The sequence below is a fragment of the Aotus nancymaae genome, unplaced genomic scaffold, assembly GCF_030222135.1.
Source record: "Aotus nancymaae isolate 86718 unplaced genomic scaffold, 86718_ANA_hifiasm-v0.15.2.pri h1tg000072l, whole genome shotgun sequence".
Classification (NCBI taxonomy): domain Eukaryota; kingdom Metazoa; phylum Chordata; class Mammalia; order Primates; family Aotidae; genus Aotus; species Aotus nancymaae.
In genome coordinates, this window is record NW_026988487.1 from 17,395,732 (window position 1) to 17,423,141 (window position 27,410).

Consider the following 27,410-nt stretch of genomic DNA (forward strand, 5'->3'; position numbering starts at 1 on the left):
ATGATAAAGGCAATATGCACAGTGGTTAGAATTTTCGGCCCTGCAACAGTTTGGAGTTCTAATTTCAACACCACATCCTTGCTATGAGAACATGGGCAAGATACTCAATCTCTGGGCTGAGTTTTCTCATCTTTTTTTTTCTTCTTTAAGACGGAGTTTCGCTCTTGTCCCTCAGGCTGGAGTGCAATGGCGTGATCTCGGCTCACCACAACCTCCACCTCCGGGGTTCAAGTAATTCTCCTGCCTCAGCCTCCTGAGTAGCTGGGATTACAGGTGCCTGCCACCATGCTCAGTTAATTTTTGTATTTTTAGTAGAGACGGGGTTTCACTATGTTGGACAGGCTGGTCTTGAACTCCTGACCTCAGGTGATCCACCTGCCTCAGCCTCCTAAAGTGTTGGGATTACAGGCGTGAGCCACAGCCCCCAGCCATTTTCTCATCTTTAAAATGGGATTAAGTGAGATGCTAAACATAAAATACCTAGCTCAATATCTGGTACACAACATGTAATTACTTTCTATTGTTTTTGTTAATACTGTTGTTTTTATTAATAATTCTTAGCACGAGCCTTAAAAACCAGATCTAGGCCAGGTGCAGTAACTAATTCCTGAAATCCCAGCACCTTGGGAGGCTATGGCAGGAGAATCACTTGAGTCCAGGAGTTTGAGACCAGCCTGGACAACATAGACACCCCGGCTCTGCAAAAAAAAAAAAAAAAAAAAAAAAAAAAAAGATAGTGCACCTATAGACTCATCTACTCAGGAGGTCAAGGTGGTAGGAGATTCCTTGAGCCAAGGAGCTTGACATTGCAGTTAGCTGTGATTGTGCCAGTGCACTCCAGCCTGGGTGTCAGAGCAAGACCCTGTCTCAGAAAACCACAAAAACAACCAGATCTAGTGTTTGAGTACAAAGTGGGCTCAATTAATATTTGGTAAATGAACAAAATTAATATTTCAGGTATGTAACCTCCCCAAATACTTAAAATAATGAAATAATGATTGGTTTATAAGAGGAGCTGACTAGATGTTTAATACGACATTGCTGGAACTCTTCCAGGTAATAATTCAAACTCACTTTGCTGTCAGCCATCCTAACTAGAAATATCTTGTCCATACTGCTTAACCACTCAAAACCCACCATCTTGGGATTGCATATGTTATCCTAACTGGATATTTCTGGTTGAGACATAACCTTTGTGAGGCTAACAGTTGAAAATTTGGTTTTTGGATTTGGTTGAATGAAACATTTATTACTGAGTTGGTTGTACATGGTTTTATTTTTGTAATCTAGTGACAAGTCTCTTAGTTTTAACTTGATCAATACATTTGGATCTGAGGTAGATTTATTTTGTTGATTTTTGAAAAAGTTAACAGGTTTTGTACCATGAATCTAGGTACATTGTTTTAAAGTTTAAATATTTTCAGGTAATTGACAAGAAAAAATAATGTTGAACTTGTCTTTAATAAAGCTTTGAATTTGTATTCACCTTTCTGTATGCAAATTGGTTCTTTCTTGAAGAGTCAGGCAGATTTCTATAGTTTGCCATTTGTGAACGAATGTCTACTCCTAATAATAAAAAAATAGAACTAAGGCTGGGTGTGGTGGCTCATACCTGTGATTCCAGCACTTTGGGAGCCGAGGCCGGTGGATAGCTTGAGCTCAGGACTTTGAGACCAGCCTGGGCAGCATGATGAAATTCCATATCTACAAAAAAATACAAAAATTAGCCAGGAACAGTGGCACGTGGCTATAGTCCCAACTACTTGGGAAGGCTCAGATGGGAGGATCACTTGAGCCTGGGAGGCCAAGGCTGTAGTGAGCCGTGTTCACCACTACATTCCAGTCTAGCCTGGGCAACACAGCGAGACCTTACCTCAAAAAAACGAAAAACAAAAACAAAAAGTAGAACATAGCACTGAAATACTGAAAGTTTAAGTTTATGGATCTTCTTATTTGTGATAGGGTCTAATGCTCTGAATGCATGACCGACTTGTGTAGCTCCTGTCTGTCTAATCTCCACACTTGGGAACACTTAGTCTCAACCTCAGAGTTAGCTAAAACTTCAGGCTCTGGACTTACTCCCTGCCCTCAGCTGTTGTGCCCATTCTGAATTTAGTGTAATTTTAGTATGTGAGCCCATGACTTATTTCCACCTTTTCTGTCGTACTCCAGTTTTCAGAACCGACCCTTATTCTTGTGCCTAATATCAAGCTCATTAGGGACTGCTTTGCTCCGACAGTGCTATGAACACCCACAGCCCAGCTGTGGGTTTCATCGTCTACTGCCTTGTCTTGTCTGTCTTTCTTTCTTTCTGTCTTTCTTTCTTTCTTTCTCTCTCTCTTTCTTTCTTTTCTTTTTCTTTCTTTCCTTCTTTCTCTTCTTTTCTTTTCTTTCCTTCTTTCTCTTCTTTTCTTTTCTTCTTCTTTCTTTCTTTTTTTTTTTGCTATGTTGCCCAGGCTGGATTCAAACTCCTGAGCTGGGCTCAAGTGATACTCCTGCCTCAGCCTGCTTAATAGCTGAAATTACAAGCACACACCACTACACCTGGCTGATTTTTAAATTTTTTTTATGGAGATGGATTCTGTGATGCCCAGGCTGGTCTTGAACTCCTGGCCTCAAGCAATCATCCTGCCTCAGCCTCCCAAAGCACTGGGATTACAATTGTGAGCCACTAGACCCGGCCCTATAGTCCAGTAATAATTTTTTTTTTTTTTTTGGAGACAGGGTCTTGCTTTGTTGCCCAGGCTGAAGATCAGTGGCACAATAATCACGACTCACTGCAGCCTTGACCTCCTGGGCTCAAATCCTCCCACCTCAGCCTCCTGAGTGGCTGGTACTGCAGGCGCATACCACCATGCCCAGCTAAATTTTTTTTTTTGTAGAGTTGAGGTCTCACTATGTTGCTCAGGCTGCTTTCCAATTCCTGGGCTCTAGCAATCCACTCTCCTCAACCTCCCTAAGTGCTGGGTTTACAAATGTGAGCCAACACATCTGGCCCTATAATGATTTCTTTTTTGAGACAGGGTCTTGCTCTGTTGCTCAGGATGGAGTGCAGTGGCATGATCTCGGCTCACTGCAACCTCCACCTCCTGGGCTCAAACTATCCTCTCACCTCAAGTTCCCGAGTAGCTGGGACTACAGACATGTGCCACCACACCCAGCTAATTTTCTCGTTTTTTTTGTAGAGATAGGGGTTTTGCCATGTTGCCCAGGCTGGTCTCGAACTCCTAGACTCAAGTGATCCACCCACCTCAATCTCCTAAAGTGCTGGGATTACAGATGTGAGCCACTGCGCCTGACCTCCCTACAATGATTCTTATTGAACTGTTAAACTGACTTAGTTTTCATGTGTGACAAAGGACGAACAAATCAAAGAGACACAGATTAAAGCAGACTGAAGTTAATATTTGTGTACTCCCCCACAGGACTGCCTCCCCTGTACACTACTGAACAGCTGCTATTTCTTCTGGGATGAGGCCCTTCTACCAAATATTACATCACTGTTTTTTCTCACAAGCTTATTAGATATGACTGAATGCTTCATTTTATACCTTCTCTTCTGGTTCCAATGAATCCACAGAAAATTTTAGGATGCTGGCAAGCAAGTGATTGAAATGATGTGAAGTCTTTTATTTTTCTTTTATTGTTTGTACATGGCAAGAGCTTCTGTGAAATTCATTTCCTGTATCAGAATTTGGCTCTTCCTTGCTTCCATGACTCCACTATTTATTTGCCCCTGTTATAATAAATATATAGTAAAGGGAGTAAAACAAATTTAAAAGAAAAAACAATTTTTTTTTTTTTTTTTTTTTTGAGACGGAGTTTTGCTTTTGTTACCCAGGCTGGAGTGCAATGGCGCGATCTCGGCTCACCGCAACCTCCGCCTCCCAGGTTCAGGCAATTCTCCTGCCTCAGCCTCCTGAGTAGCTGGGATTACAGGCACGCGCCACCATGCCCAGCTAATTTTTTGTATTAGTAGAGACGGGGTTTCACCATGTTGACCAGGATGGTCTCGATCTCTTGACCTCGTGATCCACCCACCTCGGCCTCCCAAAGTGCTGGGATTACAGGCTTGAGCCACCGCGCCCGGCCAGAAAAAACAATTTTTTTAAATTATAAAATATATTCCCATTTTTATAAAATGTAGAAATGATATATGACTTCTTATTGAGATGTGTGGTTTTTTTTTTTTTTCTAGAGACAGGGTTTCACCATGTTGGTCAGGCTGCTCTCGAGCTCCAAACCTCAGGTGATCCGCCCGCCTTGGCCTCCCAAAGTGCTGGGATTATAGGCGTGAGCGACCACGTCCGGCTCTATTGAGATGTTAAAGTGAGTTCATACTTCAACACAATTCCTCTGTCTCAAATACGTAGCAATACATAAATGTTTTAAAACGAAAAATGAATATGTGACTAAAAATAGAAGAGAGGCTGGGTGCGGTGGCTCACGCCTGTAATCGTAGCATTTTGGGAGGCTGAGGCAGGTGAATCACCTGAAGTCAGGAGTTCGAGACCAGCCTGGCCAATATGGTGAAACCTGGTGTCTACTAAAAAAATAGAAAAATTAGCTGGGTCTGTCATCCCAGCTACTGTGAGGCTGAGGCAGGAGAATTGCTTGAACCCAGGAGGCAGAGGTTGCAGTGAACTGAGATTGCACCACTGCACTAGAGGCTGAGTGACAGAGTGAGACTCCATCTCAAAAAAAAAAAAAAAGGGAGAGAGAGAAAGCTCTAGAGGCTGATGGTGAGACTGAGCCTCTGGGACTTTGGCCTCTTTCATTAAAACAGATCCCCATTAGAACTCCATGGCAGAGACTCCTAGAGCTGGGAGTATTGCTGAAAGCCAGGGCGTGGGATGGGTGTTAGCTTGTGAAAGCAGGCTGATAAAAGGGTTGACTGTCTGGGACTGTTGCTTTGTAAGAAAGTGGGCCTAGTGAGGGTGAGGGAGAAAAACATGGCTTTTTAGCCAAAAACAGCAAAGTAGCCTGTCCGCTCAAGTGACTGAATCTGTAATTAGTTTATCAGCACAGAAGGTTTAAAACATCGTTAAGTCCTAGATCTTGATGGACAGCTCTGGAGGAACAGGTGGAGGCAACTGCAAAAGTAGGATAAGAGAAAGAAAAGGGAGAGAGTTAAAAAGTAAGCAGACAAAACCTTAACTTTTCATTCAAAGATATTGAAACACAATGCTAAGAAAGGAATGACAGATCATATTTGAGAAGATAATCACTGAAGATTTTCTAGAATTCAGGCCGGGGTGGTGGCTCACATCTGTAATTCCAGCACTTTGAGAGGTCAAGGCAGGTGGATTGCTCATGCTGGGAGTTCGAGACCAGCCTGGGCAACATTGAAAAACCATATCTCTACAAAAAATTAGTGGGACGTGGTGGTGCTCATTTGTAGTCCCAGCTATCGAGAAGACTGAGGTGGGAGGAACACCTAAACTTGGTGGTTGAGGCTGCAGTGAGCTAAGATTGCACCACAACACTCCAGCCTGTGTGACACAGTAAGACCCTGTCTCAAAAAAAAAAAAGTTATTAAAGGGTATACCTCTGCAAGAAGAAAAGTGAATCCAGAGGGAAAGCGTGGGCATTAAAAAGGGGAAGCAAAAGATAGTCTCCCTAATGGGAGGAATGGTTGGCTTAAAAAAAAAATAATGTGACTATGGAAATTAATTTAGCAGGTCAGTAAGTTTAAATTATTTATTGACTCAACACTTTTTTGTGATTAAAAGCCAAAATATATATACTTTTGGAGACGGGGTCTTACTCTGCAGTGGCATGATCATGGCTCACTGCAGCCTCAACCTCTGGGGCTTGAGTGATCCTCCTGCCTCAGTCTCCCTAGTAACTGGGACTACATGCGCACCCCATCACACCTGGCTAATTTTGTCTGTTTTTGATAGAAATGGGGTTTTGCCATGTTGCCCAGGCTGATCTCGAACTCCTAGCCTCAAGCAATCCTCCTGCCTTGGCCTCTCAAAATGCTGGGCTTAGAGGTGTGAGTCATTATGCCTGGCCTAAAATGAATTTTGTTTTTTTGAGACAGGGTCTCACTCTGTCACCCAGGCTGGCATGCAGTGGCACGATCTTGGCTCACTGCAACCTCCGCATTCCGGGTTCAAGTGATTCTCCTACTTCAGCCTCTCAAGTAGTTGGGATTACAGGCATGCACCACCACACCTGGCTAATCTTTGTATTTTTAGTAGAGACAGGGTCTCACCATGTTGGCCAAGCTGGTCTTGAACCCCTGATCTCAAATGGCCCACCTGCCTTGGCCTCCTAAAGTGCTGGGATTACAGGTGTGAACCACTGTGCCCAGCCCTAAAATAAAAATTTAAACCAAGACAAAATTGTAATGAGTGGCATTATTTGTACATTTTTGCAGATCTCTTTAATGTTTGGCTTAATAGAAGTCAGCTGGATTCTCATATATGCTTCTGTGTTCAGTCTGTTGCAGTGTTTTCTGGGTTGAAGTACCTGAAGAAAATCCACCCTCACACAGACAAGTAGTTGGGAAAGGGAGTATTTTTTTTTCTGAGGCAGAGTCTCGCTCTGTCACCCAGACTGGAGTCCAGTGGCGCGTCTCAGCTCACTGCAACCTCCGCCTCCTGAGTTCAAGCAATTCTCCTGCCTCAGCCTCTTGAGTAGATTGGGATTACAGGCGTGCACTACCACGCCCGGCTAATTTTTGTGTTTTTAGTAGAGATAGGGTTTCACTATGTTGGTCAAGCTGGTCTTGAACTCCTGACCTTGTGATCCGCCTGCCTCAGCCTCCCAAAGTGCTGGATTACAGGCTTAAGCCACCGTGCCTGCCTGGGAAAGGGAGTATTTTAATAGCTTTTTCACTTGAAAGCATAAATGTTTTCTGTTACAACGAACACTGAGTTGTTTTTCTTGAAGTGACAAGTTCACTTCATTTTTGAAGGTTACTTCATTTTTGAGGAAGTATCTGCCACATACCCACGTCTGTAGACCTGTGGTTGTCTATCAGTTGTTCTTGCAAATAAAAATGGTATTCCATGAAAATGGCCAGTTCAGCTCAACTCAAAGAATTGTACAAATGTTTTTTTCATGAGACAACTCTCGTATTTCTGTGTGTGGAAGTGCTTTATGCATGCTTCCCATGTTATCACTCACAATTTTTAAAAGATGTGTATTCATAGGTCAAAGGTTTATAAAATTAACAATTTTTATTCTCTCATCTGGGGCAATCTAAAGTGAAACAAACTGGCTTTTTTTATTCTGTGAGTGCATGATGAAAAATACAGTGACTACTGGGACAGTTTGATAACACTGCCTAGATTCATACTAAGGCACCAGCTCTTTTACCCATCCTCAGGTTTTTTTGTTTTGTTTTGTTTTTGAAATAGAATCTCACTCTGTCACCCAGGCTGGAGTGCAGTGGCGCGATCTTGGCTCACTGCAACCTCTGCCTGCGGGTTCAAGCGATTCTCATGCCTCAGCCTCCCAAGTAGCTGGGACTACAGGCACCCACCACCATGCCCAGCTAATTTTTTTGTATTTTTAGTAGAGATGAGGTTTCACCATATTGACCAGACTGGTCTCAAACTCCTGACCTTGTGATCCGCCCACCTTGTCCTCCCAAAGTGCTGGGATTACAGGTGTGAACCACTGCTCCCAGTCCAAGAATTTATTTTTTGAAAACATTTACACTTTTTTTGCTCAAAATTCTCCTACGGCAAAAATACAGAGTTCTGCCCCAAGGACCTTTCACACCTCTGGTTCCTTCAGCCTAGCATGGACTTTCTTTTTATCAGAGACAGACTCATTCTGTCACCCAGGCTGGAGTGCAGTGGTACAATCTCAGCTCACCACAACTTCCAACTCCTGGGTTCAGGTGCTTCTGCTGCCTCAGTTTCCCAAGTAGCTGGGACTACAGGCGTGCACCACCACACCTGGTTAATTTTTGTATTTTTAGTAGAGACAGGGTTTCACTATGTTGGCCAGGCTGGTCTCGAACTCCTGACCTCAGGTGATTCACCCACCTCAGCCTCCCAAAGTGCTGGGATTACAGGCATGAGCCACTGTGCCTGACCTTTATACATCTTTTATTGCAACCTTAGTTATAAACAAAGTAGAAGTATTTATTTTTATTTTATGTTATTATTATTATTATTTTGAGATGGAGTTTCACTCTTGTTGCCCAGGCTGGAGTGCAATGGTGCCATCTTGGCTCACTGCGACCTCCGCCTCCTGTGTTCAAGCAATTCTCCTGCCTCAGCCTCCTGAGTAGCTTGGATTACAGGCGCCCGCCACAACACCTGGCTAATTTTTTTGTATTTTTAGTAGAGACTGGGTTTCACTATGTTGGCCAGACTGGTCTTGAAATCCTGACCTTGTGATCTGCTGGCCTCCCCTCCCAAAGTGCTGAGATTATAGGCGTGAGCCACTGTGCCCGGCCAATAATTATCTGTCTATCTATCTATCTATTTATCTGTCTGTTTACTTACTTAACATAGAGACAGGATCTTGCTCTGTCATGCAGGCTAGAGTGGAGTGGTGCCATCTAATCATAGCTCACTGCCGCCTCAAACTCCTGAACTCAAGTAATCCTCCTGTCTGATCCTCCCCAGTAGCTAGGATTACAGGCATGTGCCACCATGCCTAAATTTTTTTGTAGACCAGGTGCTGTGGCTTACACCTGTAATCCCAGCACTTTGGGAGGCTGAGGCAGACGGATCACCTGAGGTTGGGAGTTCAGGACCAGACTGACCAACATGGAGAAACCCTGTCTCTACTAAAAATACAAAAAAGTAGCAGGGTGTAGTGGCACATGTCTGTAATCCCAGCTACTTGGGAGGCTGAGGCAGGAGAATTGCTTGAACCTGGGAGGCGGAGGTTGTGGTGAGCCAAGATCACACCATTGCACTCCAGCCTGGACAACAAGAGCGAAACTTCGTGTCAAAGAAAAAAATACTCTCTCTCTCTCTCTCTCTCTTTCTATATATATATTGTAGAGACAGGGTCTCACCATGTTGCCCAGGCTGTTCTCAAACTTCTGGGCTCAAACAATCCTCCCACCTCAGCCTCCCAAAATGCTAGGATTACAGGTGTGAGCCACCATGCCCGGCCTACTCAAAGTCCTATCTAGGAAAATGCTATCTGTATCTGGTGGTAATATATAATTTCCAATTTTTTTAAAAAAACTCGTTTTGTGATAGCTTTTTAAGGCCCTTCCTCTTTGTATAAAATAAAGATGTATTTATAAATAAATGAACCACAAAATTGGTTCATTTCCATCTTTTTAAAAGGTAGTCAAAAATAATTGTAAGATGCAATGAGATAGTCAGATGAGCTGCATAGGTAAACTATAAGCAGTGCACAAAGTGGGATGAAAATGCCACTTTTCATACTTGTTTTTTTTTTTTTTTGAGACAGAGTTTCACTCTTGTTGCCCAGGCTGGAGTGCAGTGGCGCAATCTCAGCTCACTGCAACCTCCACCTCCCAGGTTCAAGCCATTCTCCCGCCCCAGCCTCTCAAGTAGCTGGGATTATAGGCTTATGCCACCACATCCAGCTAATTTTTTTTGTATTCTTAGTTGAGACGGAGTTTCACCATGTTGGCCAGGCTGGTCTCGAGCTCCTGATCTCAGGTGATCCACCCACCCTGGCCTCCCAAAGTACTGGGATTACAGGTGTGATTCACCATGCCTGACCCACTTTTCATACTTTTTAAAACAAAATTTGGGATTTTTGTGTTAGCCACTCTCCTATCTCATTTCTCCAGTTGAAGTAATGCAGAAATCTTCCATTCTCTTTTTTCTCTCATTCTTGGATAGAATGAATGTCTATAATGAAAAGAGATGTTTATCAATAGCCTTCTCAGATTTGTTCTGAATTTTGCCAAATATTTGTGTAACTCCACAGAAGACTTTGTTTCTCTTTTCCCTTTAGAGGGAAAAACAAATGGTAGATATGACAGCTTACCTTCTAGCGTTGTTGTGAGGTTTGGCTGGCACAAGATAAAGTTCTGTGTAATTACTCTGAAACATCTGTATTTAATAAAGAAATGACTTGTAGGCAGTTTGTCAGTAGAAGCCACTATGATTTGGAAATGTGGTGTTTCAGTAATAAAGACTATATACTTTTAAAAAAGAAAAAAATTAGTTCTATTCAAATTATAAATTAAATGGTACATCTAATGATTTTCCTTAGAACTTGAAAAGCTTAACCCAAAATTTATATGAAAAGGCAATAGACTGAAATGGTTAAGAAAACTTTAAAGAAGAAGGATAGGCCAGGCGCGGTGGCTTGCTCACACCTGTAACCCCAGCACTTGGAGAGGCCGAGGCAGGAGGATCACAAGGTCAGGAGATCGAGACCAGCCTGGCCAACATAGTGAAACCCCGTCTCTACTAAAAATACAAAAAGTTAACCGGGCGTGGTGGCAGGTGCCTGTAATTCCAGCTACTCGGGAGGCTGAGGCAGGAGAATTGCTTGCACTCGGAAGGCGGAGGTTGTAGTGAGCCGAGATTGTGCCATTGCACTCCAGCCCAGGTGACAGTGTGAGACTCTGTCTCAGAAAAAAAAAAAAAAAGAAGAATGTGAGGCGGTTTACTCTCATAGCGACCACAACTATAAAGCCATAGTTGTTCTCAAGTCTGGTATAGTGCTGGACACAGACAGTAGTCTATGAATCTTTGCTCAGTATGCTGATGGGTAAATGAATGAACAATGAGTTGCTTGGGGGATATGTAAAGTGCAGGTTAACCCTGGGTCTTTCCTGTCCTTATGTTACTTCTTTTTTTTTTTTTTTTTTTGAGATGGACTCTCACTCTGTTGCCAAGGCTGGAGTGCAGTGGCACAATCTTGGATTACTGCAACCTTTGCCTCCTGGGTTCAAGTGATTTCTGGCTAATTTTTGTATTTTTTAGTAGAGATGGGGTTTCACTATGTTGGCCAGGCTGGTCTTGAACTCCTGACCTCAAGAGATCTGCCTGCCTTGGCCTCCCAAGTGCTGGGATTACAGGTGTGAGCCACTGTGCCCGGCCGCTTCTATTACTTCTTCTCTGGTGTCAGGATTAACTCTGGAAGTTGTGGGAAGGGCTGAACCTGAAGATGAGGGTGACTCAGAACTGCAAGGACCAGGGAAGTTGAGCTCTGAGAATGGGCAGGACAGAGAACTGACTAATTTGTTTCATTTGTGTACAGATAACCTTAAGCAAATTTTATCTTCTACAATTTGAGTATGGGGTTTGTATTTGCTTAAAATTCAGCAAGCCTTTAACAGGAATGTACTCAGTATTAAGTGTGGTGTCAGGTTGGCTGCAGTGTAGGAAAGCTTTTATTCCATGGAAAAGAAGTTCATGATTTTTGTAACTATCTATTATGCAGTTATGTTGCTTTAGATTTAGTTATTTGGATCTCATGATTGGAATAGTATTTTAAATTGGGAACATCTTATTCTTTTGGGAGAGGTTGTTTAGAAATAACAGGTGAAGAATAAAATTATCAGTCAAATTTGGCCATATGTAATATGGGCATTAATGATCCAGTGATTTATATATGCCAGTAATAGAATTTACAGAGGTCAGCCAATGGTGAGGTGCTGTTCTCTGGTGGCATTCTGGTAATAACCAGCTCCTGTATGGTGCTTGACAGTTTCCAAAGTACTTTTGCATACCTTATATTATTTGTCCCTGCAAGGTATGTAAAGGAGGTTTATTTCAATTCAGTGACCATTTATTGAGCAGGTTTTGTGCCAAGTTTTGTACTAGATCTTGGGAAACCAGCAATAATACAAAGACCTTGACTCCAAGTTGACGTAGACAGATACTATTGGGATTTACGTACAACCAGAAGTATAAGTTTGGAAGCAATAATTGAGGGAGACACATATGATTAGGATGTGGTAATGGTAGGTAGTGATGGCTTCCTAGGCTTTGTTACATTTTTTGTTTCAAGGAAGAATTGTGTTTTTTTTTTTTTGAGACGGAGTTTCGCTCTTGTTACCCAGGCTGGAGTGCAGTGGGATGATCTCAGCTCACTGCAACCTCCTCCTCCCACATTCAAGTGATTCTTCTGCCTCAGCCTCCCGAGTAGCTGGGGCTACAGGCATGCACCACCACACCTGGCTAATTATTTGTATTTTTAGTAGAGACCGGGTTTTACCGTGTTGGCCAGGCTGGTCTCAAACTCTTGACCTCAGGTGATCTGCCTGCCTCGGCCTCCCAAAGTGCTGGGATTACAGTGGTGACCCACCATGCCCAGCTTTGATGATACACTTTTGAAAATTATATTACATTTTCCACAGATGCACTGTCTTTCCTCTGAAAAGTCTGGATGATCTGTTAGAACATTCAACCTAAGAAAGCCAGGCCCCGTGCTGATGCCTGTAATCCCAGCACTTTGGGAGGCTGCGGTGGGTGGATCATGAGGTCAAGAGATTGAAACCATCCTGGCCAGCATGGTGAAACCTTGTCCCTATTAAAAATACAAAAATTAGCTGGGCATGGTGGTTCATGCCTGTAGTCCCAGCTACTCGGGAGGCTGAGGCAGGAAAATCACTTGAACCCGGAAGGTGGAGGTTTCAGTTAGCGGAGATTGTGCCACTGTACTCCAGCCTGGCGACAGAGTGAGACTCTGTCTCAAAAAAAAAAAAAAAAAAAGCCGGGCGCGGTGGCTCACGCCTGTAATCCCAGCACTTTGGGAGGCCGAAGTGGGTGGATCACGAGGTAAAGAGATCAAGACCATCCTGGTCAACAAGGTGAAACCCCGTCTCTACTAAAAATACAAAAATTAGCTGGGCATGGTGGCGCGTGCCTGTAATCCCAGCTACTCGGGAGGCTGAGGCAGGAGAATTGCTTGAACCCAGGAGGCAGAGGTTGCCCTGAGCTGAGATCGCGCCATTGCACTCCAGCCTGGGTAACGAGCAAAACTCCTGCTCAAAAAAAAAAAAAAAAAAGTCGGGCGCGGTGGCTCACACCTATAATCCCAGCACTTTGGGAGGCCGAGGCGGGTGGATCACGAGGTAAAGAGATCGAGACCATCCTGGTCAACAAGGTGAAACCCCGTCTCTACTAAAAAATACAAAAATTAGCTGGGCATGGTGGCGCATGCCTGTAGTCCCAGCTACTCAGGAGACTGAGGCAGGAGAATTGCCTGAACCCAGGAGACGGAGGTTGCGGTGAGCCGAGATCGCGCCATTGCACTCCAGCCTGGGTAACAAGAGCGAAACTCCGTCTCAAAAAAAAAAAAAAAAAATTCAACCTAAGCTACTAAGCTACCCTCCTTGATATCGTGTTTGTGGAAGGAATGATTAATTTATGTGCATAATTTAGTCCTTTGCATATAAAATGCAATTTTGTTTATTAGAAATATTTTAGATAATTAATGCTTTGTAGGTTTTGCTATTTTTAGATCTGAAAAAGATGAAGAGGAAGGCCGGGTGTGGTGGCTCACGCCTGTAATCCTAGCACTTTGGGAGACCGAGGTGGGTGGATCACCTGAGGTCAGAAGTCCAAGACCAGCCTGGCCATCATGGTGAAACCCCATCTTTAAAAAAAAAAAAAAAAAAAAAAAAAAAAGATGAAGAGGAATAAAACATGACAAGTCCAGAGGGAGGCACTGCTTGAAGTGTGTGAAACAAATCAAGCATCAGCAAAAACAGAAGCCCTTGACATGAATAATAGAAAATCTGTGATTATTATCATTATTAGCTTCATAGGGATGTTGAAGTGATCAGGATATCAAAGACATAATTAACAGGAATTGTATTTTTAAATTTTGAGAAACAGGAAAACCATTGCTTTAGGATATGTCTTTCATATACTCAGAAAAGCTTGCTTTTTGTAAGTTAAGCCTCAATTATGAATAAATAGTGAATTTGTGGCTGGGCGTGGTAGCTTATGCCTGCAATCCCAGCACTTTGGGTGGCTGAGGCGGATGGATCACCTAAGGTCAGGAGTTCGAGACCAGCCTGACCAACAGGGTGAAACCCTGTCTCTACTAAAAATACAAAAAATTAGCAAGGCATGGTAGCGCACACCTGTAGTCCCAGCTACTAGGGAGGCTGAGGCAGGAGAATCACTTGAACTCGGGAGGTGGAGGTTGCAGTGAGCTGAGATTGCACCACTGCACTCCAGCCTGGGTGACACAGCAAGAGTCTGTCTCAAAAAATAAAAAATAAAAATACTGCATTTGTATTAATTACACAGACATAATTCTGTATACCAAAGAAAAGTATCCACATTTACTGCAGATGCTTTTGTAGGTTGTGTAGAATGTCTTGCTTCATGTGAACCTGACCTTGTAAACACTAACAAAAACTTCGTTAGAGGTTGCTTTCCTTTTGGAATGGGATCCCTTTATTCTGATAATTGATTCTAACAGAAGACTTCTACTCAATGTGGTAATGGAATGACTTCGAGCAACTCTACTATCCCGTAAGGGAAAGCTAGCTTCCGTGGTGATTCAGAGGTTCTGCTGTCACCTTACAAAGCCAAGACACGATTTTTCACTAGGGCTGGCCTTTGGATGACATATATGTTCCATAACAACACCTGGTGGGAGGCATGTGTTAACATGGCCTAGTGATTTTCTCTGGTTGGTTTTGTGGAACTCAGATACTGATTTTATCAGTGACTAACCATGATGTGTGGGGACATTGTAAGGTAATTGGTAAGTTTTGGAAAATCTCACAGTGGCTGGGTAATTCGACTTCCTTTTTGTGTAGGATCTGGGGATGAGAATGGCATTCTCCTCCTCCTCCTCTTCTTCCTCCTCCTCCTCCTCCTCATCCTCTTTCTTCTTCTAAAAGATGGAATCTTGCTATGTTGCCCTGGAGCAAGAGAGAGCAAGGTGCCACACTTTTATTTTTAAGACACACACACACACACACACACACACACACAATTTTTTTTTCCTTTTTTGAGACAGAGTCTTGCTCTGTCACCAGGCTGGAGTGCAGTGGCACCATCACAGCTCACTGCAGCCTCTGCCTCCCAGGTTCAAGTGATTCTCCTGCCTCAGCCTCCCGAGTAGCTGAGACTCTAGGCACGTGACACCACGCCCAGTGAATTTTTGTATTTTTAGTAGAGACAGGGTCTCACCGTGTTGGCCAGGATGGTCTCGATCTCTTGACCTTGTGATCCACCCTCCTTGGCCTCCCAATGTGTTGGGATTGCAGGCATGAGCCACCGTACCCAGCCCATTATTTTTATTTATTTTTCATTTTATATTTTTTGAGACTGCTCAGTCTGTCTCTTGAGTAGCTGGGATTACAGGTGCCCACCACCACGCCTGGCTGATTTTTGTATTTTTAGCAGAGATGGGGTTTCACCATGTTGGCCAGGCTGATCTTGAACTCCTGGCCTCAAGTGATTCTCCTGCCTTGGCCTCCCAAAGTGATGGGATTACAGGTGTAAGCCACCATGCCCAGCTAAGGTGCCACACTTTTAAACAGCCAGGTCTTGAGAGAAGTCACTTGTTATTATGAGGACAGCACCAAGGGATGGTACTAAACCATTCATAAGAAATCGACCCCCATGATCCAGTCACCTCCCTCCAGGCTCCACCTCCAATACTGGAGATTACAATTCAACAGGAGATTTGGGCAGAGACACACATCTAAAACCACATCAGGGATTAAATCATATTATCTTTGTAGTGTAGAAATTCCCCAAAGTCTGTAAACTAACATAAATGCAGTTATGAACCATGATACTGAAATGAGTTTGCAGAAGCAAACACAACCCAGATCTCCTAGGAATAACAAAGATAAAACCCAGTTGAAGATGAGCTCATAATCCATAATTACAAACACACGAGAAAACAATCCTGCAGGAGGGAGAGTCAGCAGACACAACAAACTGTAGGATCAGGCTCCCAAGAACAGCAATAATGATCAGAAACAGATTAGAGACTTTGTTTTAAAGAACTAAAAACACAAAAGAAGGAATGCAAAGCATAAGAAAATAATATGATACTTTGAAAAAGATCAGCTTTAGAGAAGGACCAAACCAATCTTGTAGGAATGAAAAAATATGTTATATTTATTTTTTTCTTAAAATTTTTATTAATCATTTATGAGTAACAAAAGCCCAATATGATTTTTTTGTTTTTCTTTTTTCTTTTCTAAAGATGAGGTTTCACCATGATGGCCAGGCTGGTCTTGAACTCCTGACCTCAGGTGATCCACCCACCTTGGCCTCCCAAAGTGCTAGGATTACAGGTGTGAGCTACCGCACACAGCCATAAATGATTTTTTTGAAAAATAGCTATTTTTGGCTGAGTGCAGTGGCTCACGCCTGTAATCCCACCACTTTGAGAGGCCGAGGCAGGCAGATCACTTGAGGCCAGTAGTTTGAGACCAGTGTGATCCACATGCAGAAACCCTGTCTCTACTAAAAATACAAAAATTAGCTAGGCGTAGTGGTGCATGCCTGTAATCCCAGCTACTTGGGAGGCTGAGGCAGGAGAATTGCTTGAACCTGGGAGGCAGAGGTTGTGGTGAGCTGAGATCGTGCCATTGCACTCCAACCTGGGCAACAAGAGCAAAACTCCATCTCAAAAGAAAAAAAAAAGAAAAATAGCTATTTTTTTCAGAAATATTAAGACTCATGAAAAACGACTATTTTTCTAAACAACAACAAAAGTTCTTTAGTAAGAAGAGTTGCACTGCTTTACATTTTTGCAAATCTCTTTAATTTTTGACAGTAGAAGAAAGCTAGATTCTCATATCTGTATTAATTATCTAGATTCTCATATCTAATATAAATATCTTCTATATTTAGCCTGTTACAATATCACACCAGATAGCTTTTCAAAAATTTCTCTGCATACTCAAGAAAAAATGAGAGTGGAGGCCAGGCGCACTGGCTCATGCCTGTAATCTCAGCACTTTGGGAGGCCAAGGTGGGTGGATCAACTGAGGTTGGGAGTTCGAGACCAGCCTGACCAACATGGAGAAACCCAGTCTCTACTAAAAATACAAAATTAGTCGGGCGTGATGGCTCATGCCTGTAATCGCAGCTACTCCGGAGGCTGGGGCAGGAGAATTGCTTTAACTCAGGAGGCAGAGGTTGTGGTGAGCCAAGATTGCACCATTGCACTCCAGCCTGGGCAACAAGAGTGAAACTCTGTCTCAAAAAAAAAAAAAAGAGAGAGAGAGAGAGAGTGGAAAAGGTAAATTACGTGTTAGTATTATAAAAATAGTTTTTACCTAGAATACTCTTGAAAGGCTCTTGAGGACCCCCAGACAATACTTTGAGAACTACTGCTCTAGATGAATCTCCTCATTTTACACATAAGGACCCTGGGCCTCAGAGACAGTAAGTGAGAGTCGGGCGTGGTGGCTCACACCTGTAATCCCAGCACTTTGGGAGGCTGAGGTGGGCAGATCATGAGGTTAGGAGATGGAGACCATCCTTAGCTGGGCAAGGTGGTGCACCTATAATCCCAGCTACTCAGGAGACTGAGGCAGGAGAACTGCCTTAACCCAGGAGGCGGAGGTTGCAGTGAGCCAAGACTGGGCCACTGCACTCCAGCCTGGCGACAGAGAGTAAGTGAGAAATCACTCTCACAGCCTGCTAATGGTAGGATATTAGATGGTTTGTGTCACTTCTCTTGGTTTAGGTTCTCAATTGGAAACTTGGGAAATGCACCCTAATGGCCTGTCCTATTCCCTGTAAGTTTCAAAGACTGTCATAATATATTACCCCCACCCAAGTTTTTTAAATAAAAGAGGTAAATCAACAAACTTGGTAAATTTTGCAACAGGCATACTGTGTTTGAATCTAAACTACAATATTTGAATTTGGATTTCTATTTGAACAGAACACTAAGGCAAATTCGACAGCATCCTATTCCATGCAAGCTAATAATGACAAACTGCACAGTAAATGTCATAGATAAACATGGAAAGCAGATTACCCATAAATAATATCATTATTCATCATATATTCTGTGTCTGAAATACAATTCAATTACATATTTCAAAAATATGTTCTCAAGTACTGGCTGAAAGGGTGGTGGGTACATCAAGAGACTGGAAATAAACTGGTGATCACAAGAACTTTTATAGATAAAATGGAGTTGTTCCGAAATGGAGGTATTTTTCATTCTCTAACCCGATCTTGTTTTTGTCTTTTAAAGAAAATCAAGAGCCGGACGCGGTGGCTCATGCCTGTAATCCCAGCACTTTGGGAGGCCGAGGCGGGTGGATCACGAGATCAAGAGATCGAGACCATCCTGGTCAACATGGTGAAACCCTGTCTCTACTAAAATTACAAAAAATTAGCTGGGCATGGTGGCGCGTGCCTGTAATCCCAGCTACTCAGGAGGCTGAGGCAGGAGAATTGCCTGAACCCAGGAGGCGGAGGTTGCGGTGAGCCGAGATCGCACCATTGCACTCCAGCCTGGGCACAAGAGCGAAACTCCATCTCAAAAAAAAAAAAAAAAAAAAAGAAATCAAGAAATCTTCTCAGCCCCCTAGAAATGATTTCCTTTGCATCCTACCAGATAGATGGTTCAGATCTTCTTTAAATGGATCATAGCCTTGTTCTTTAAAAGAACACAGGGCCCAGAAAAGCTGGTCTAGTGGAGGAAATTCTTCCCAGGGAACCCACTCCCAACTTTCATTTTTTTCAGGCTCTACATTCTTTGGTTCTTTCTGAATCATGAGTCACGTCCACTTCTCCTTTCATTAATATAGTAACATAATGGTAATTTTCCTTCCCAATGAAAGAAGTTACAACTGAGGCAAAGCTTATATTTTTCAGGTGAAGAGCTTCTTCCCACGTTTCCCTTCGAGCACATTCTTCCCAGCTCTCACGAAACTCCAAATGACCCCCAGGGAGCTGGAAACTGCCGGCTCCAAAAGACCCTTTCCTCTTCCCCAGGAGGACGCAATGCAAATACTTGCAGCTGGTCACCACGACTCCGACTCCGGACGGACACCCCTGCGGCTCCGTGCTGGGTGTCACAGTATGCAGGAGAACCAAAAAATATGTTTTAATTTGATTAACACTAAAGTTTAGTGAATGGACCGGACGTGATGGCTCACGCCTGTAATCCCAGCACTTTGGGAGGCCAAGGCTGGCAGATCACGAGGTCAGGAGTTGGAGACCAGCCTGACCAACATGGTGAAACCCCGTCTCTACTAAAAATACAAAAATTAGCCAGATGTGGTGGCACACGCCTGTAATCCCAGCTACTCGGGAGGCTGAGGCAGGAGAAAAGCTTGAACTTGAGAGGCGGAGGTTGCAGTGAGCCAAGATTGCACCATTGCACTCCAGGCTGGGCAACAGCGTGAGACTTAATCTCAAACAAACAAAAATTAGGCGTGGCGGTGTGTGCTTGTAGTACCAGCTGCTCAGGAGACTGAGACCAGAGAATCACTTGAACCCAGGAGGCAGAGGTTGCAGTGAGCCGAGATTGTGCCATTGCACTCCAGCCTGGACAACACAGCGAGACTCTGTCTGGAAAACAAAACAAAACAAACAAAACAAAACAAAACAAAACAAACAGGGTCGGGTGCAGTGGCTCACGCCTGTAATCCCAGCACGTTGGGAGGCCGAGGCGGGTGGATCACGAGGTCAAGAGATCAAGACCATCCTGGTCAACATGGTGAAACCCTGTCTCTACTAAAAATACAAAAAATTAGCTGGGCATGGTGGCGCGTGCCTGTAATCCCAGCTACTCAGGGTAACAAGAGCAAAACTCCATCTCAAAAAAAAAAAAAAAAAAAAAAAAAGATAAAAATATAATGTATATTTTCCTTGTTTTTTTAGTATTTTTCCCCCTCTCTAGAGCTTGACTGGCAATGAATGTGTAGAGTTATGGAGTCAGCACTAGTGCAACCTTAACTCCTTGTCATAAGTGTTAGGGAAGCAGGAGCCTAGGAGAGCCAGAGTCAGGCCATTTTAAAATCAACTCCATCTTTTTTTTTTTTTTTGAGGTAGAGTCTTGCTCTGTTGCCCAGGCTGGAGTGCAGTGGTGTGATCTCAGCTAACTGCAACCTCCTCCTCCCGGATTCAAGATATTTTCCTGCCTCAGCCTTCTGAGTAGCTGGTATTACAGGCGCCTGCCACCACTCCTAGCTAATTTTTGTCCTTTTAGTAGAGACAGGGTTTTGCCATGTTGACCTGGCTGGTCTCGAACTCCTGACCTCAGGTGATCTGCCCACCTTGGCCTCTCAAAGTGGTGGGATTACAGGCGTGATCCACCGCACCCAGCTAATGAACTCCATGTTTTATTTATTTATTTATTTTGAGATGGAGTCTTGCTTTGTTGCCCAGACTAGAGTGCAGTGGCATGATCTCGGCTCACTGCAACCTCCACCTCCCGGGTTCAAGCAATTGTCCTGCCTCAGCCTCCCAAGTAGCTGAGATTATAGGTGCCTGCCACCATGCCTGGCTAATTTTTGTATTTTTACAAAATTTAGTAGAGATGGCGTTGGTTTCACTATCTTGGCCAGGATAGTCTCAATCTCCTGACCTCGTGAGCCATGCAGCTCAGCCTCCCAAAGTACTGGGATTACAGGCATGAGCCTCCGTGCCCTGCCAACTTCATCTTAAAACTAGCAAGGCATATTCCTTGCTAGTGATGACCCAAGGTCATAAGATCTTTATAGTTGAGGAAAGAGCCTAAAGATTACCTGCAAGGACAGACTTCTACAAAAACAGAAAGTCCAGATGTCCCAATACCCATAACAAGATTTGCTTTCAAGATAATCATGCTTTTTTCAAGATACTTATGCTTTGATGTACTCACACAGTAGAATGTCAAGGATAGGTTTCTTTAAATCAATACCATAATAAATCTGGTCATGCTGTCTGCCCATCTGCACATAAGCACAGCTTAGTTTAGTCTTTGTATAGACAAGATCCTTTTTTTTTTTTTTTTTTGAGACAGAGTTTCACTGTTGTTACCCAGACTGGAGAGCAATGGTGCTATCTCGGCTCACTGCAACCTCCGCCTCCTGGGTTCAAGCAATTCTCCTGCCTCAGCCTCCCGAGTAGCTGGGATTACAGGCACGCACCACCATGCCCAGCTAATTTTTGTATTTTTAGTAGAGACGGGGTTTCATCTTGTTGACCAGGATGGCCTCGATCTCTTGACTTCGTGATCCATCCACCTCGGCCTCCCAAAGTGCTGGGATTATAGGCGTGAGCCACCGCGCCCGGCCTAGACAAGATCCTTATACAAGAAAAACTTAAAGACTGTGCATTCCTCCACTTGCTTTCTGAAAACGCTCTATTCTATAATGAGGTGGCTTTCAATAAACTATCTCAATCACACTCTATTCTATAATGAGGTAGCTTTCAATAAACTATCTCTTCTCACTGCACTCTGATTCTCCTTGAATTCTTCTTGTGTGAGACCCAAGAACCTTCTCTTGGGTCTGCACCAAGACTCCTTTTTCTAGTAACAATACGGTAGGAGAGAGAAGAGAAGGAGGAGCATATGTTCTTTTATTAGCAGGATAGTACATCATAGTATTCCTCTATTTGCTCAACTTTGAGATACAAAATGTTTAGAAAGCTCAGTGAACAATTAAGAGTTATATAGAAAAAAGAAATTGTTTTGGAATATAGGGTAGCATAGGGATTAGTAGCGTGTTTGGGGTTGTCTGAGGACAAGAAAAAGCATGACAGGGTGAGGAGGGAGGCAAGACTGAGGATGAGGAAGCCTAAAATGGGAAATAGAATTGACAATTGATCACCACTCTATTACTATAAAAATTACCTATTAAAGGCTGAGCACAATGGCTCATGCCTGTAATCCCAGCACTTTGGGAGGCTGAGGCAGGTGACTCACCTGAGGTTGGGAGTTGGAGACCAGCCTGATCAACATGGAGAAACCCCGTCTCTACTAAATATACAAAAATAGTGGGGTGTGGTGGTGGGTATATGTAATCCCAGCTACTTGGGAGGCTGAGGCAGGAAAATCACTTAAACCTGGGAGGTGGAGGTTGTGGTGAGCCGAGATCGTGCCATTCCACATCAGCTCAGTCAACAAGAATGAAACTCTGTCTCCAAAAAAAAAAAAGAAAGAAAAAAAGATGAGAAATAGAACTGACAATTGATCACCACTCTATTACTATGAAAATGACTTATTAAAGATTCATTTAGCCCTCCAACTGGGCTCCCTGAGGAAGGGGAGTAGGGGGTGCTAATCAGCTAATTTAATCAGCAACTTAATTACAATTTTAATAACTGTCATGGATTGAATACTTATACAAGTCAATCATAGCGCTGAAGTGTTCTAGTGTCTTTAAAAATTTAAACTTCAAAGCTGGGCATGGTGGTGTTTACCAGTAGTTCCAGCTACTTGGGAGACTAAGACAGGAGGATGGCTTGAATCCAGGAGTTTGAGTCTTGCCTTGGCAACACAGCAAGACCCTGTGTCTTAAAAAAAAAAAAAATTAAATGCCAACAAATCTCTGAAGTAAATTTTTTAAATTGTGGCAAAATGTAAATAACATCAAATTAACCATTTTAGCCATTTAAAATTATACAGTTCTGGCCAGGTTCAGTGGCTCATGTAATCCCAGCATTTTGGGAGGCTGAGGTGGGCAGATCACTTGAGGTCAAGAGTTCATGACCAGCCTGGCCAACATAGTGAAACCATTTCTTTACTAAAAATACAAAAATTAACGGAGTGTGGTGGCGCATGCCTGAGTAGTCCCAGCTACTCAGGAGACTGAGGCAGGAGAATCACTTGAACCTGGGTGGGAAAGGTTGTAATGAGCCAAGATCTTACCACTGCACTCCAGCCTGGGTGGCAGAGTGAGACTCTGTCTCAAAAAAAACAAAAAAAAGAAAGAAACAAACAAAAAAAACCAGTTCCGTGGCATTAAAAACATTTACACTGTTGTACACATCAAGTGAAGTAGATTTTTAAAGTAGTTTTACTGATGATCAAACTTTGTATCAGACAGTTTAAGTAATTTGACTGTTTGTTGGTAGCAGAGTGAAGATTGAGCTCCTTCTGTGTCTGACTTCAAATTCTGTGCTCATTTTCTTTTTTTTTTTTGAGACGAAGTTTCGCTCTTGTTGCCCAGGCTGGAGTGCAATGCTGCCATCTCGGCTCACCGCAACCTCCATCTCCAGGGTTCAAGTGATTCTCCTGCCTCAGCCTCCGGAGTAGCTGAGATTACAGAGACCCACAATGATGCTTGGCTAATTTTGTATTTTTAGTAAAGACGGGGTTTTCTCCATGATGGTCAGGCTGGTCTCGAATCCCCGACTCAGGTAATCTGCCTGCCTTGGCCTCCCAAAGTGCTGTGATTATAGGTGTGAGCCACAGCGCTTGGCCTCTATTCTCATTTTCTATAGCATAGACCTGCAACCTTTTGGAGGGAGATGAGATTTAAACAAGTGAAATAGGCCGGGCACAGTGGCTCATGCCTGTCATTCCAGCACTTTGGGAGGTTGAGGTGGGGGGAATCCTTTGAGGCTAGGAGTTTGAGACCAGCCTGGGCAACATAGCAAGATCTTGTCTGTTAAAAAAAATCAGCCGAGCATAGTGGTGCATGCCTGTAGTCCCAGCTACTCAGGAGGCTGAGGCAGGAGGATCACTTGAGCCCAGTAGTTCAAGGCTGCAGTGAGCTCTGATCATGCCACTGCTCTCCAGCCTAGGCCACAGAGCATGACTCTGTCTCTAAAAACCTTTTTTTTGGTTTGTTTGTTTGAGATGGAGTCTTGCTCTGTCACCCAGGCTGGAGCGGCACCATCTTGGCTCACTGCACCCTCTGCCTCCTGGGTTCAACTGATTTTCCTGCCTCAGCCTCTGGAGTAGCTGGGGTCACAGGCGCCTGCCATCATGACCAGCTAATTTTTGTACTTTTAGTAGAGATGGGGTTTTGTCATGTTGGCCAGGCTAGTTTTGAACTCCCGACCTCAGGTGATTTGCCCACCTTGGCCTCCCAAAGTGCTGGGGTTACAGGCATGAGCCACTGCGCCCGGCCTGTCTCTAAACAACTTAAAATTAAAAATAAATAAATAAAAATTTATAAATTAAAATTAAATGAAAATTAAAAACATTTAAAATTGATGTAATAAAATCACAGACTGTCTTAAGCACTAGGAAGGAAATAGAGTGATATGATGGTTACTGGACTGAAGGCATAAGAGATTACTTAATGGGATACAGAAGACCTCTTTGTGGAAATGACCTTTGTGCTGAAACTTTTGAGGGGCAAATATGAAGGCTTTGAAGTGAGAAGGAATGTGGCATGTCTGAGACCAAAAAAAAAAAAAAAAAAAGGCGGGGGGGTTTAGCTGAGTAAAGTGTGTAAGGGGCAAAGTGATTTAGTTGAGAATTTCATTGAGTGACTTTCATTTCGGTAATACTTACATTAGGGAGATTGTTAAGCTATGGATGCAGTCAATGACAGGTGACTACTGAGCAGTAGTTTGCGATCCCTGTAATATAGAGTCTCAGTGTTATGTAATGAAGATGACCTTCCAAAGTGCTGGAATTACAGGCAGTGAGATAGATTTTATTTTCCCTGCTTTATAGATGAGAAAACCAAAGATCAGAAAAATTAAGAAACATGTTAAAGTTATCAGCTACTAAGTGGCTAGCCTACTCAAAGGCAAATATTGGATTTTTCTTCCTTTCCCCTGGAGATGCTGTGGGCAAATCTCCTAAATCTCTTTTTTTTTTTTTTTGAGGCGGAGTCCTGCTCCGTCACCCAGGCTGGAGTGCAGTGGTATAATCTCGGCTCACTGCAACCTCCGCCTCCTGGGTTCAGGCACTTCTCCTGTCTCAGCCTCCTAGGTAGCTAGGATTACAGGATTATTTTGTACTTTTAGTAGAGACGGATTTTGTCATGTTGGCCAGGCTGGTCTCAAACTCCTGACCTCAGGTAATCCGCTCACCTTGGCCTTCGAACGTGCTGAGATTAAAGGCATGAGCCACCACGCCCAGCCCCTAAATCTTTTATGTCATTTATAATGATTGAAAGTCTAGTCTAGTTTAAATAAAAACTTTTAATTTCAGATCTAATTTAAAGCTTCTCCCCTAAGTCTCAGGCAGTTGAAAATTTGTGTTTGGTTTACAGTTTCACTCTTTTCATTCTCCATTCTCTCACTCTGCTATTTCTGGGTCTCCTCCAGGGTAGAGGAAGTTTTGGTGAGAGCAGAGAAGTAGGTGGAATTAAAAGAAGTCAAGGTCTCCTCTCTTCATGACTATTGACATCAGAGGCAGAGACCCAGGTGCTGGTTCTTTCTTGTTGGGAGTATTTATGTGTTCTTGTGTTCTTTGGAGGCTCTATCTGTGGACCTCAAGACTCCCATCAGTGACTGCCTCCTGAAGTCTACACTTCCAGCCTCTTATTGCTGGGTCTTCTCACACTAGCATATGGCCCTACTGAGTAGGTCTCTTTAAGAAGGTCCCGGATGATCTACCTTTTTGGCATCCACTTGGTCCTTAAGAACCTTGCCATGTCAAACACAGGGAGTGGAAGCTACCCCACTGCTGCCCTCTCTCCTTGTCTTGTTGTAGAGTATGCCAGCCAGCTTTCCTAATTCAGAATTCGGTAGGCTAGAAGTGGGTGATCATCTTCATGAATGTGCACAAATGCCAAACTCCTCAAGAGACATGTCTAGTTCACCTCAAAACTTTCCCCATGGTGATCACACAGGGATGGGCTCATGTTTCCACAGTCAGCAAGAGTTACTAGCTTGGGAGAAAGATCTGGCAGACACTCCTAGTCTTTTACAGCAAGGGTCCACAACCCTGGGCTGTGGACGGCTACCAGTCAGTGGTCTGTTAGGAACCAGGCTCCACAGCAGGAGGTGAGCGGCTGGGGAGCCAGCATTATCGCCTGAGCTCCACTCCTTGTCAGATTACCTGAAGCATTAGATTCTCACAGGAGGCAAACCCTATTGTGAACTGAGCATGCCAGGGATCTAGATAGCGTGCTCCTTATGAAAATCTAATGCCTAATGATCTGAGGTGGAAGTTTTATCCCAAAACCATCCCTTTTCCCCACATCCATGGAAAAATTGTCTCCCACAAAACTGGTCCCTGGTGCTGAAAAGATTTGTGTCCACTGTTTTTATAGTACCCCCTCTTTGTAGTGAGGCCAGCACTCTATCCTCTCCTATGATTTCTTCTTTTTTTTTTTTTGAGGTGGAGTCTTGCACTGTCGTCCAGGCTGTAGTGCATTGGTGCGATCTCGGCTTATTGGAAGCTCCACCTCCTGGATTAAAGCAATTCTCCTGACTCAGCCTCCAGAGTAGCTGGGACTACAGGCGTGTGCCACCACGCCCAGCTAATTTTTTTGTATTTTTAGTAGAGACAGGGTTTCACTATGTTGACCAGGATGGTCTTGATCTCCTGACCTGGTGATCCGCCCACCTCGCCCTCCCAAAGTGCTGGGATTACAAGCGTGAGCCGCCGTGCCCAGCTTCCTATGATTTCTTCTAAAGCCTCCCACGGAGCTGAGACTGCAAGGTGCACCACCACCATCTCCGGCTAATTTTTGTATTTTTAGTAGAATCAGGGGTCTCTCTGTGTTGCCCAGGCTGGTGTCGAACTCCTGGGCTCAAATGATCTGCCCGCATTGGCCTCCCAAAGTTCTGGGGTTACAGGCGTGAGCCACCTCACCCTGCCAGAAGACATTTAATCCAACTCTCCATCAAAGTCATGAGTCCTGTTTACAACAACTTGAGATGTCATCTACTCTTCATGTGAACACACCCAGGAATTAGGAAGGCATTCCCTAACCGGCAGCTCTCAGTTCTCTCAATCACGATTTGAGCTTCATCAAATAACTCAAATCCCCTGTTTCCTCCCATATTAAAGGGGAGTAAATATCTTCTTCACGGAACATTTTTGGGAGAATAAAAGCAGATGAATATTAATGGCCTAATTCATTTACAGAGGAAAGTGTGCAATGTTAGTCCCCTTTACGGGTCCTTTTATTTTTTTGAGACGGAGTTTAGCTGTTTTTGCCCAGGCTGAAGTACAATGGCATGATCTCGGCTCACTGCAAACTTCGCCTCCTGGGTTCAAGCGATTCTCCTGCCTCAGCCTCCCAAGTAGCTGGGATTACAGGCATGTGACACCACGCTTGGCTAATTTTATATTTTTAGTAGAGACGGGGTTTCTCCATGTTGGTCAGACTGGTCTCGAACTCCCGACCTCAGGTGATCCTCCCGCCTCCGCCTCCCAAAGTGCTGGGATTACAGGCGTGAGCCACCGAGCCCAGCCTACGGGTCCCTTTATGGGACAGGACTTTCCAGTTTCGGATTGTCATCACCTAGAGAAAGGTCTTCCTTATATTGAATTGTCTTTGTACCCTTTTAGCACCTTCCTTAAGTTCAACCCTAAGAGGTCTGATAGAATGTCATTTTTCTGTCCACACGACATCTTCACTGATATCTCTGACTTTAGTTGAAGGGACTGAAGATACTGGGAAGAAAAATTCAATTTTT

At 43.7% G+C, this 27,410-nt stretch overlaps 1 pseudogene; it reads right to left on the reverse strand.

Annotated features, from left to right (window-relative positions):
* Positions 1-18,450: 18,450 nt before the first annotated feature.
* LOC105728045 (nucleotide triphosphate diphosphatase NUDT15-like) lies at positions 18,451-27,345 on the reverse strand (annotated as a pseudogene).
* Between the last annotated feature and the right edge of the window lie 65 nt (positions 27,346-27,410).